Genomic DNA, 14088 nt, shown 5'->3' with positions numbered 1-14088 from the left:
ACTTGAAATGAGTTAAACCGAAAGCATCGCGTGTGCTGCCTTGGAAAGTTTGGTGGTAAGGATGCTGGATATGCATGCCTGAATACAAATTCTGGTTTCTACCTGGGTTCAGGCTTCTCTCTCAAAATGGAGAAGAATCTCTCACTCCAGTCTGGTTTAAACACTGCTGAAATTCTCCAAGAATGACTGTTTCTGTGAGAGCTCAATTAAGAGTGACAGAGATCTTGCAGGAATGGCTTTTCACATCAAGAGTACAGGATCCTCCACAAATATTTTTTCTGTCTGCTGTTAGCTTTGTACTTGTGTCCTGGTTGTGATAAATCTGCCTTTACACGGCTTAGGCTTCACAGTAGTTCCCTCATTTTGAGCAAAATTTATATATTGACTAGAATTTGCTGATCTCAAATACAAATCCGCATACTTTTCCCATTAAATCCAGCCTTAAATCCAATAAGGCTCTCAGACCTGTTTAATCTTCCAATGTTTATTTGGTCTATGCTGCTACCTAGTCTTAATCTGCTATCAAAAGAGATGGTTATGATTTCCTGTGATGACTGCACAGCAGGAGTAAATGAGTTCCCGAACAACTAAATTCCTGTTTTCATACACGTTTCTAGGTTTAGAAAAATGAAGGAAGAAAGAAAAGCAACTAAATTACAGAGTAGAAAATTTGTTTCCCCATAGAATAGTTTTCAAAGTTTTGCAGGAAGATTTTTTTTTATATTTTATTTTTAAGTCTGTGTGAAACACAGAGTTTCAGCACTCTCATCTGTCACATCATGCTTCTACTTAAAGACTATCATCAAGAGGGAATAACTGTGTCAGCTCAGATAGCAATTTTTATGTCATTAAGTTCTGATGATTAAAAAAAGTAGCATGTGAAACCGAATGTGAAAAACATATGGCTACCTCTGAAAGTACAATAGCATATGAAAATAATCTAATTCAGTAGAATAATGTTAATTCAACAGGAAGAGTATATGCATAAATTGGTTGGTATTTTCTTTCAATCACAAATAATTATATTTGCCTGCGTCTAAATTTCCTTTTTTCTTACAATGCCTCTAGGAAACATATGGAAGCATATAATTATGCCACAAACAGCCACTACATGGATTAGGACCAAAGTTAAATTTTTCTCTTTTTATATTTTAGATGATTTTTTTCCTCTAATTGAACAGATTTTTTAGATTCTAACAATTTTACCCTCCTCTTGTTCAGGTTTAAATCTTGCTTTTCTTTTTAATTAGGTATCAGCAATATGAGACATGCACAATTTAGTTTTTCTCCTTTTCTTCCCATTGTTTAGGCTGTTCTCAGCCTTAGGGACATGGCTGAGTATTATGTCAACTAAGGGTGCTCAGCCCTTTCTGGATCATGTTGTGGCCCCCCAGGGAGACGATGTGGTGTTTCTTAAGACATTGAAGCCTGAACGAGTGAGAAATATGCCTAGCTTTTGACAGTCTTCCTAGAAGCATCAAATTTCTCGGATAAGCAATATGGTTACAACTATTTCTGTCATTAATTTGGAACACCATGTGTTAGAGTCTGTAACAAAATAAAAACTTCATTCAGAATACTTGGTAATTTTTGGTATGTCACATGAACATTTATAAAACAAATATCATCTGCACAATTTTGCATTAAAACCAGTTACTTAACCTTTGCTAGCTGTTTTTAGTACATCTTTAGTATAGAATCTAAGGAATTTTTCTCACATAGGTGAATGAAACCTCCTGAGAGCCTTAAAGAGCATTGCCAGCTTTATTCTACAGAAATTGAGAAGCAGAAATGTTGCATCTTGCTCCAGACCATGGACAGGACTCACTGCTAAAGCTGAGGTACGTGCTTAGAAGTCACTGTTGTCTAATGTTGAGTGTGTCACTGGCCATAGCTGTATTTAATTGTTGGCAGAGTGGGAAGGTATCTACAGTATTATGCCATTTGCATTGCACACATGGTTTTTACATGCAGAAATACATGCACTTGGGGCCCAGTCCTGCACCAAATCAGTCTGAGGTCAGTAAACCCTCCTACAAGATAAGTTATCTCGGTGCCTTGACATATTTCAGTATCTCCAAATATCATATCCTTACTGACTGATGAGGACCTCTGGAAAAGAATTCTGATCTGATTTGTAACCTTTATCTGTACCTTCAAAATCTGTCATTTCAGTTTGAAATCTGTGGCAAATTTTGTTTTAACAGAGCTGGACAGGGAGTTGGAACTTGATCCTTTTACACAGCTTTTAATAAATCAGTGACGGTAGTTTTTAATAGATCTGTTTTTCTCCCATGAAATCTGTCAAGGAGGAAGAACCAAAAAGATGAGAAGCCTCTGCGTTCTTAGAGTCCTGTCACACAGCCCTTTGAAGCAGCACTGCTTCTTCCAGACAAGAGGCAAGGAGACACTCCCCAGCTTTCTTCCAGCTATCCAAGTTCCTAGCAAAAAGGTGTGTTTGATTGTTTCAGACAGGAACCTGGAACAGGGAGTACTCTCTCTGACTGGGCCTGCCTGGCTTCTTACAGGGGCAAAAATACAGCATTTGATTCTAAATAAGATGAGGGGGGGAGCAGCAAAAAAGAGGGAAGCGGGAGGATACACTCAGTTTGCTCAAACATATGTTCTTCAGCTGAACTTTTCCCTTGTGATCTGATGTGCTCATTCTCCCAGCAGAGAGAGGCTGCGTATTAGATGGGCATCAGATGGCAAGCCTTAGAAAAATAAATTGAAAACAGTGCAAATAATTGTTTCAAAGCATGCACAAAGGCGTTCATTAGTGCTGCTGTTACGCTTCAAAACATTGCGGTGCAGAGTGGGGAATGGGAAAGGAAAAGTCATCTTACTGATTTTGCAGTTTAATAAATACATCATGTCCCAGGCTTACAAAGGAGCATAAAAGAACCAATGAATTTAATGAGCCAATTCCAGGTGAGCACAAGAATCAGTTCATGAATGCCTGGCTGTCCCAAACCACCATCAGAAGACTTCATGGCACACCTTATTGAGGGTGATTTTTACTGATAGTGCCTAAATTGTCCACCAAACCAAACTCACACTGACCCATCTGGTCCGTATAAATTTACAAGGGATTCGCTTTCTTGACAGTTGCATTGTTGTGATCAGGATTGTTCAGATCATCATTTTCTTCTCTGAGGCTTTATTTCTTAATCGTCTTTCAAAACAAAATTGCTACTTTTAAAATAAAAAAAAGAGCTTGCATAAACATAAAGAAATTCTTCAGAAGGGCTGCAGACAAGCTCTGAACCTGACTAGCTCTCAATGAAATGACAACAGCACTTCCTTCTCAGCCTTACACTGTGGCGGAGGGTGGCAGCAGATTTTCACAAAGTACACGTACTCCTTTAAGCACATACAAACCTTGATGGAAATATTCAAGTCAGGGATTTAGAGGATTATGCTAGGGCCCTTTTTTGCATTTCAACTTTGAATACTTGAGGTTATTCACACGTATCCTGCAGCAGCATCTGTTAGGTTACAACATCTGGGTGATGTTTAAGGGTGCTTCCTGGAATGGATCATATGTATTGGCAAACAATAACATATTAGGAACAAACTAGCTGCAGCAGGCCAGGCAATTCTATTCTTACAGAAATCTGTGGAAATTGTGGGTTAGTTTGAAATTTGGTTTGCAATGATAATGTCAGTAGCACCATTAAGGATGAGTCAGTTTGTCAAAGAAAGTCTGAATCTGTCTGATGTGTAGAAATGTCTCTAGATCCAGTGTGTCAGAAACAAGAGAGTCCACAAACTGCTGGTAGCAGGATCTTTGTTCCCCATTAGTCATGGAAAACAAGCCTCTCTTCTCTCCTATTTTGTTTTACAACCATTTCTGTGACAATTCCAAAATTTCAAGCCTGTGTTTGATTTACAGAAACAAACCAGAGCTGTATAATTCTTGGTTCATTGTCATGTGCGAAGAATACAGCTGCTCACAGAAGGGAATGCTGGCTGAATCAGCATTTCCAGTGATAGAGCTTACCTGTTCAACCAAGTTTGTCACTGGGCATAGAGTGAAGTCCATCATATGGAGAAGGAATTAGATTCCTTCTGTTGGTAGGAGATGCTCTTAACATAGGTCAGAACTTGCTTTCAAGCAGACAGACGCTACTGCTCAGGATCAGGAGAAGCTTCACTTGGAATTACCTGAAGTCTGAGTTTAGTTCTTCACCATTTTCAATTATCCACTGGTCTTTTATGAATCCTAAAACAGACCAGCTGCAAAGGATACACTTAAGTGTTAGTCAAGGGGGAAAAAAAAGTCCATTGATACCAACAAAGGAGGAATTTCTTAAAGACTGTATTCTGGTACCTGCTTATTTTGCAGCTAAGGAGATGTCTGTAAGGGGAGACATGAGGCAGTTGGTTACTATATTGCAGGCCTGCAACTCCTACTTTTTTGTTGTTGCAATTTACAGCACATATTTCAAAGTCAGTCTTTCCTTCTAAAACAGCACAGAAATGCCAGAGAAACCATAGCAATAATTTCAAGTACTTGGATTAGATTTGAAGCATGGAAGTGTTTCCATCTTCACAGCCAATGTAGTGTCAGTTTACACCATGTGCATGCCTGGGGCATCTCAGGAAGGGAAAAAAAAAAACTCAAATAAATAAACAGGTTTAAAGAAAAGCTGCAGACAACATTGTCGTGATTGATAATCGTTGTATGAAAATATTACTTAAATACAAGGAGTTCAGTTTTAGATCCTATCTTTCAAAGCCAAGATAGTCTGTCATCGAATTCATTCTCTGGTTGTCATTGGTAGAAGAAACCTGCAGCTATCACAGGCTCTACGTGCCTGTGATGCCATGGCACCTCCTAAGGCTGGAAGGCCTTGGGTGACTAACAATATTAGCACGGTAATAATTCATGCAATTTGTTTTGTTATGGGGTGAAACACTTATCGAATTTTTGTTTTCTGATTCATCAGGCAAAATCAGAACTTTATTGCAGTGCATTGCTGCTTGTATACAAAAACTCGGTGATTTCATAAACTGTATGTAGATGATATAAGTTGATGTAAATGTCAACGATGCCAATAAGCTATTGCTTAAGAAGTTTGACAAATTATGCATGTTACCTTCATGAGAGACTTAATTGTACAAGCCTGTTCACTGGATCAGTAGTTTTCTACTTCCCTCCCCAAATTTCAATAACCAGCTTCTGCACTGTTACCTACTACAAGAAGAACTATGTAATTAAACTCTGTCCTTGATCTTGGAAGGATTTGTAGGGGATTGATAAATGCTGACTTGACCAACGTGCTCAACTGCTTTGTTGTGATAAGTTTGTCCAGTTTTGTTATGTTAAGTTTGTCCATCTTCAAATGGATAGTGGTCCTGTTTTATCAATTATTTATTTTGAGGTAGGGGATACCTAGCTATTTAAAGCCAGCAGCAATGAGCATTAGCTCCAAACTCCAACTCAGATTCATACCAAATTCTTTTTTTTTGCTGGATCAGGTCTGTAAGCCTGGTATAACATATATATCATAATTCCCATCTGAACACATACGTTAGAATATTCTGAGGCCAGCTGTGATTTACAGACTTCTTCTTTAGAATAGCCTCAATTTTTGTCAGGAATGGAAGTAACTGAAAACTTGCACATTTAAATCCATTTTATCTTTCTGCATTTTTGGAATAATCTTCCTTCCTTTGCATAATGGATAGCAGTCTTAACACTTCATGTTCCTTCAACTGCATCAGTTGCTTAGAATAAGGATCTCATTTTCACATGAATTCTATGGCAGGGCAACCTGGCGGACCTAAATTCAATGAAAATTACATAAAATTGAAAGAGAGCAGATGTCATTGTAAGTGATGGCAGGGTAGCACTATTACTATCATCTACTTTGCATAATCATGTTAGCGACAAAGCCAGTTAGCACATTTGACAGCTTTTCCCAGCAAGCTGCGACAGTAAGCTTTTTGGAAGGAGACAGAGCTTCTTCTCCTATTTAGGATTTCTCAATTGCCTCAGCCATTCACGCTGGTTTTATGCTCCTTGACACAATATCACAGGTAAAGTATCACATTTAAGCAATTTTCTAAGTGGTAGGAAGGCCCCATTTTTTTTCATAGTAGGTAACTTCATTGTTTATCTATGTGAGAAATTTATAAAAGAAAATACCTCTTTGATTTTACAATGTGTGTGTGTGGGGGCATACTTTTAAAAGCTCACTAACTATTTCTTTATAGATTGGAACAATAATGTGAGGCATGGGAGACTGATACTCACGTGCATACAATGCTTAGGCTGGCTTTGGATCCCACCTCCACATCCTGGTGCTACTGACTCATCCTCCAGTTCAGGTAAGAGTAATCAAATATCTCTTGCTCTTATCCCATTCTTAAAACTGTCTCTGGTGATGATGTGAATTACTCGCACTTTTCTTACATTCCCATTAGAAAAGGACCTCCACTGTCCAAAGGAATTGCTGATACAGAATGTACTGATGCCTGTGAGAGTCTTTCTCCTGGCTTCAGAAGACTTTAGATCAGCCCTTAGGAAGCCATTAGGAATGGAGAATAAAGACCTACTGTTTGCTACATATTGTCCTCTTAAAGTTGGAGAAGAGAAGTAATTTAAGAATTACCTAGGCAACATCGAGCTTTGTGATTCCCCCAACCACTTTGTATTTAGCTGTAAATCTGAGGCCCTGGAGGTCATTTAGCATACAAGAGATGCTGCTGTATGGGCAAAGAATTGGAGAGGACAAAAATCTCCTTTTTCCTAATCTTCCTTCACTGACTAGTTTTCATATTGGCCAAAGTCCCTCTGTCTGTCTGGGTAGGATAATGACAAAGCCGACCTTTCTTTCACACAAAATCAGTGCATTTGCTAACTGCTAATGTCATTCTGGTTGAGGGATGTTTTGTTAAGTCACGTGCCTCGAAACAGGTATCTGCACACTTTGTATTTGAGAGACTGCATACCCGTGAAGGAAAATTTGATGTCTTTCATTTATATTTGCCAAAGTTACTATACATTCAGAACTAATTCAAAGTATTTCAGAACACCTCTCATTTTCCAGCACTCTTTGCTGCTAAGATATATCAAAACCTAAAAAATATATATATATATGTATTGTTTGCAGCAACTTCAGAGATGCTAAATTAGGCCCTAGATTTACTAACACTCCTGAGATGGGAATTATTCAATCAATTTCTGACTTTCAAAAGTTTTAAGTTTTTTATTCACCATTAGAAGCAGATGAAACTTTTTTTTTGGAATCTCTGCACATCTTGCTACATAATAGAGTACAATGTACTTCAAGAAAATAAAAAATAAATCCATTTGGCTTTAACAGTAGGGAATTTGGGGCTCAGGTGAACTATAATGGGTCCTATTACCATTGCACAACAGAATTCTGAATTTCTCATGCAATGATGATAAATATTTACAAGATGAAAAGGATGGCTTTCTTCCCAGTGTTTTATCTCCCCTCCCTGGAAGCCATTACCTGAAGTGTTTCCTACTTTTGGTGATGTTAAACATAATCACTACAATTTTTCAATTGAATGACTAAGTCTCCACTAGAAAATATTTACAATTGTGATAAGTTTAGAAAAGGACTTGCATCTGCCAGTGGATTTTTGATGCTTTAAAAGGAAGAGTTGTGTGACCTTAGAAGAACCACCTGACCTTGGTCAGTGCAAAATCATCCAGCTCTGCTGAGTGCCAGAGCCTTCAACCAAATCTGCTTATCGACTGAATTTCTCAGAAATGTCCTTTTTTGCTGGCCTTTCTCATGCTATCATTTTTTTCCTGTATCTGGCTCTGCAGCTGTTCGTTTTACTTCTTAGCCTGAAGGCCAAATGTTGAATAGCCAAAAAGGAGAAAGATCTAAAATGAGGGGTGGAAAAAACAATATTTGTGGCAAATTTAAAATGCTGGGTAATTTACTGCCTTTGTTAAATGATCCCCTTTAAACTGCTCTCATAATTGTTTTTTGTAAGGGAAGAATTTCCATCAGTGATAGAACACAAATGAGTTAGCCCTGGGACTAACATGACTGCTGTCCTGTTACAGCTGCCTGGCTTTCATCCTCAGAGGTGATTTTGATGTTATTCTCACTTCAGGAGCTGTAGGCTTCTGTAGGACAACATTTGATCTGTCACTGCCTTTCTGGCAGTGTCCAGCTGTGGTGTTCTGCAGTGGCTTTCATACATGGGCACAGCAAGAAAAGTGGCAGTTTCTCCTCATTTTGTGTATAGCTGTTTCTAAAATTGTTATAAGGAGGCTTACTGCTACATTCATTTAACTTCTATTGACAGAGAGTCTCATTAATTCCATCTGAATATTCTCCCTGATAAAGGTGGGTTGAAATGGGCACCTTTCCACCCTGAGAAAATATCTTCAGGTAAAATGTGTGTAGTTGCCTGTGCACCCATATGCGGAAATGTCCTTTATCTTCCACGTAGGCAGGAATTTTAGGGAGCACTGAGTAATTTGCCCCTACATCTGTAGTCTGTTGTTGAAGAGGAACCCAAGAACAAAATAAGCTGTATTCACCACTTTGATTTTTTAAAAAGTAATTCTTCTTAGGTCAACTTAGCTGAATTGTTAAGAAAAATAATCTGCTTTCATTTTTCATTTTATTTTGTATTGCCTTCATTCAGTTTGGTATAATAACTTACTTCTGTGTCCTGATGGGCTTGTTTCTAAATTGTTCAAATTCAGAATGGTTTCTATTTGCTCTCACTGTGACCAAAGGCAGACACATGCAAAGCTGTGCTCTTCTGATCAGTTTTATTAGACAGGATTGCTGATCAGGTGGCTTTGTACTTCTCTTCCAGGCCAATTTATAAAACTCATTCTGACAACAGATGTTGTAAACTCTTGATTCTAGCGCAAATAATCTTCAGGCTAGTAATAGAAATGTTGTCGACAAACATGGTTCCAGAAAATAAATTAAAAAAACCCCACAAATTCATTGGAACAATGAATATACAATATATGCTGCTCCCTTTGCTCTTGCATTACAAACATGGAGTACTTTTAACAGACAATTAAACATGATGATGGTATTGTGCATTATGACATTGGACTAAATCTACTAAGTGCAGTCGCTGGATTTACTGTGAATCACACTGGTGCAAACAGAAAAAGGTGCTGCATCTACATGGCAGTGCAGTTCATGCCACAGAGGTACTCGTTTTACAGAATGCTTTTTTTCTTTTCAGTTTGGAATAAGAATTGCTGTTTACATTGAAAAAAACCCAACAACAACAAAAAAACACTGTTCATTTAAGCTAATGTAATTTTAAAACTTCGTGACCTATTATAACTAGAGGGCAGCTGAGGGAAGAAGCTTTTCATTATGACTATTATTGCATTGCGAGTCTGATTTTTTTCCTCAATTTACTCTTGAATTGAGTCTTCTGCCGAGAGATACTATATTATACTTGTTTTTCTCCTTAGACAGTTAATGAAAGGTTATAACTAAAGTAACTGGGATCAAGCTTCAGAGGGCAAACTGGTGGTGTTTGATGGAAGCAGATGTCTTTTTGCTGCTTTGTGAGCTCTGTTAGTGTCAACAACTAGAAACCAGAATATTCCTCGGAATCATCAATTACATTTTTGTGCATTTGCATCCAGCTTCAGAATGAAAACTCTCTAATCCACATGGCTTGACCCTGTAGTTACATGGATTTCTGAGCTCACACGACTTACAAATTCAGGTCCTCTTAGGGAATGAGGGCAACCAAAGCTTAATGCAAACTGATTACTTGTCTTTTTATGTTGTGACATTTTCTGCCTTCTTTCAAAATTCATTGTAATTTAACAAGTAATTATACATAGCTCTGACTTCATGATGTAAAAGTGGTTTTCTTTTAAGAATGGTCAAGAATTTAAGTGCAGCCCTGGTGATTATAATGTGTGGTTGGATACTTGCATTGTACCGCCTTACATTCAGTATATTTTAAAGTTCTTGGAGCATTTATTTTCTTTCCTTTCCGTTTCTCTCATGGCTGGGGAATTAGCACTGGTAACAGCGATTGCATGTCTTTGAATTTATCTGTACCTGTTCCCTCTGTTATCGCTGTATATGATTGAGCGTAGTATTTTGTAGCCTGAATGTTTTGGTTCTCTACATGTCGTCAGTCTCCATCCAGTGTGGTTTACATACACAAATATGATTGTTCACTGATCTTAAGGAATGAGACTGAAGTGCAAAGAGTAATCAGGGGTTTAAATCCAAATGCCTAGTTTGCTGGAGTTGTACTCGATTTATATTCTTGCTTGGATAGATTTTAGTCATGCAGGTTGAATTTGGACTCAACTTTCTTCAGTATCAGGAAAGATTTGATGTTAATCCTCATGCTTAAATCTACCTCCAGGAAGAAATACCAGCTCAGAGATAACACTTATATTGCTGAAAAAGTTTGGAGTGAAACTTTCTAAGCCCCAAAAATATGTTAAAAATAGAGAAATTCTTTCAAAAAGGAGCTTGGATTGAGATTTTAGTCTGTACATATTTTTCTTTAGCTTCTCAAAAAGCCAAGGAGCTTTGGAGCCAAGGACCAAAAAAAGCCAAGGACCTTTGACAGGAAAAAAGCAATGTTGTTTGAGTTTTAGAAGTAGCAGCAATAATGGTTCTGGGTTAGTTTAAGATGGCAGGGGTGAATTTGTCCATCAGCTCTGTAATATATGCAGGGTTACATGAGGAAATAGAAGCTGCAAGAGAGGTGCTAGTGTCAACCTTCTTGGCATTGATGAAGAGCAGTAAAAATAATGATTACCTGGTATCCTTCCCTACTGTAATGAAAACAATTTATCTGATTTTCTGTGATTTTCTTCTTGCCATAATACCCCAAGCCTCCTACTCCCGATGTACAACTTTTCGTATATAATTAATCCCACACATTCTTAATTGTAGGTCTGTGACCAAATTTGTCAGAAATCTTGTCTGAATGACTAAGAAAATAATATTGTGTTTCTCTGAGCTGCATGAGGAAGGGCACAGCAAGACGAAGAGGAGCAGCAAAGTCACACTGGAGGTGGGCTCCTCTCTGGTTTCTTGGGAAGGAGAGCAGGCTATTCAGGGAACCGCACAGCATAAATGATTTCCAGCAAATCACTGGACTTCAGGCTTTGCTGGAACTACCCTGCTCACCTTTCGTTTGTGTCAGCAGCACAGTAAGGTACTTCAGGAAATGGCATTACGGGCTATAATCATAACTGGAAAATATTTGGCTTCACAGCATTTAAGTGGAACTGCCTGTGACTGCTGTTTTACATACAAACCACTTATTTTTAGTGTCCTTTATTGCATTAGCAGTCATTTGGAAACAGCCCCCAGAGGTGCAATTGTTTCTATAGCAGCAGGCTTTCCAGTGCTGAGTGCTGCCTGCCTGCAGACAGGCTCCTCACACCTCGCCGGGCTGACGGATGCCGTGGGGGCTCTCTCAAGTTCAGAGGTGACACTTGCACCCTCCTTTTCCTGCATTCTGAGCAGAACTGGGTAATGGACAGCGGGTGCTGTGCTCTCCCTGTTGCTCTGTGGTGCCGTATCAAAAAGGGCATCAGAACTTCTTGTAACTGCTTTATCTGAGAGCTACAGGGATTTTCCAAATGAACATCCCCAGAAGGTGAACAACCTGCTTGGAGATTTGTTTTAGGAACACCTCTACTGGAAGGAGCTGGATCTGGATACTGAGTTGTGTTATTTGGTACAAATTGTGCCAGCACAATGGATCGTGTTTCTGATCCTGCTGGACTGTTACTGGTAGGAAGTCTGTTCTAAAACACCTCCAGTTTTTATCACAAGTTGTAGACAATGAAGTCTCCTTACAGGATTTGAAAATAAATTGCAATAATTAAAAACTCATAACAGAATAATAACAGATGTGATTCAAATACTTCATGGAAAAGAACATCTCAGTCTTTTATAGATGAGCAATCCGAAGAAAACACATAACAGCCCTTTTTAATACTGTGCTAAGTATTCAAGTGAGGCAGGATTCAGGTATTCCCACAACCCCCATTTTCATTCTTGCATCTCCTCGCTTCCTTTGCCAAGAACATAGTGTTTCTGTTTTGGTTATAAAGGCCTCATGCACATTGGTTTTGCATTTTCTGTTCCGATGGCTAACAAACCATACACCACTGTTCACATGAATCAGACAGACACGGAGCACGGAGTAACAAGTTCAGTATACAGAGGGAAATGACATCGTGCTGTTTGGAGATGTGTTGTGAAAATAGCAGGCTTTAATGGCAGCAGCTTTTCACTGGAACCGGCTCAGTAGGCAAATCTACAGCCCTGGCATGGCAGCAGTGGTTCTGCATTTGCTTTCTTACATCTGAATGGATGGTACTGGGTGCAATCGGTGACAGCAGCTCTGTGATGCCTGCAGTGCCTATGTGAGTGTGGCAGGGGGATCCCGGCGGGCAGCAGGATGGTGAATGGGAGAAGTGTTCCCAGTTCAGGTGCCTGGAGATAAACACAAGGAGGAGGCTTTGCTCAGGCCAGGCACCTGGGCTCTGACAACAACAACAGTTGCTGAGCTCACATAACACGCCTGGTTTTGGCAGGCAACCTGTAAAAATCATCAAATCCAAATCTACTTGATTATTCCCTTAATCAGGAAGATAAGTACTGCTCATCAGGCTTAATGGGCAGTTAACATCCCTTGTTTTTATTGTGTTGTCTGAGACTGCTGATTTGGATCTGCGTTTATGCTGCAGTAAGGGCTGCTACAGAAACGCTGGTGATACATCGGGCAGCTGACGGTGGTATCAGCACAGCATGCTGAATTCCAGAAGCAGCAGCCACGTCACATCCTTGGGATCAAAACTGTAGTGAAATTGTTGAAGACTTTCCACAGATGTCTGCGAACTGTTGATCGTGCTGTTTACAAGGAAGGGGGCTGCAGATTAGGTGGTTTTATTTACCAGCCAGATGGCAGCAGGCATTTTTGCGTCTCTCTCTGAAAGCAGGCACAGTAAGGTACCTGCTAATTTGGGCACTTCCCTTCAGAAAATCGTGCTAATTTTGGTCCTAATAGTTACTGGGATGGGTGAGTGATGTGGCCCTGAGCAGGAGGAACCCATGCTGATTTGGAGAGGGGAGTTTATTTGGTCATTTCCTTCTTTTTTTGAGTCCTTTAGGTAGAAGAAAGAGCAGTGTCTAAGAGGGCAAGATATTTTGTTAAGCACACAGGTTCCCTGAAACCAGAAGGTTTGAAAATAAACTGAAGGTTGCCCATAATCTGAGTGGTACTTAACTGAGCAAGCCAGGGGCCTGCAGACAGCAAACCTTAGATGGAGAGATTTTCTGTTTTTCAGATGAAAATCAAAGCCTGTAAACATGGCAGTAGCCTGCATTATATCTTCTGGGGTTATACTTATTAATTCAATCTTTAAGTCTGGATGTTTTTCAAAGCAAACGCTTATTAGGGTATAAGAGGCATAGATGTATAATTTTTTGGGTAGCAAAACTTGGCAAGAACTATAATTTCAGAGGAAAAAAAATCCAAGCAAACATTGCCAGTCACTGTTCCTGTTCTGCTTCTATAGTTAGCCTAATCCTATGTTTCATTACATAGCCACATGGGTGCTTGAATCATTGTATGGAGTAGAGGCACAAAAAATTAATCACACTGCCAATTAATTTTCAAAGAAACTTATTCAGAAGGTTGCTAAGTGCAAGAAGTTTTGTAAATCTAATATAGCAGCTCACTGGGTGTCCATTATTTAAATCTGAAGGACTGTAATGAAATCTGGTGAGTTGATTCTGCAGTGAAGTTTCCATGCTGAATATCAAGGCCGTCAGCAATCAATAAAGCTGTAATATTTTGTTTCATTAGACCACTGAGGTAGGATATGTTTGGAAAACTGAATTAAACAGACTGAAAACCTCTGCTCAAATGCCCTGGCAGGAACTAGAAAATTGTCTATTATGTAAAATGTACATTCATCCATAGTTCTGCTTTTCCAACAGCAGAGTGATGGCTTACTGCATCTGCCTGTGACACATAGGAGACGGCGAGTGTATTTAATACTGTCTCTGTCAGCTCTCCTAATCCTTATTCCTTTTTGTCCTGGGTCTTTCTAAA

This window comes from Netta rufina (genome assembly GCF_964035555.1).
Source record: "Netta rufina genome assembly, chromosome: 16".
NCBI classification, from domain to species: Eukaryota; Metazoa; Chordata; class Aves; order Anseriformes; family Anatidae; genus Netta; species Netta rufina.
The sequence above is the reverse complement of the archived record's forward strand: the minus strand, read 5'-3'. Positions refer to the sequence as shown.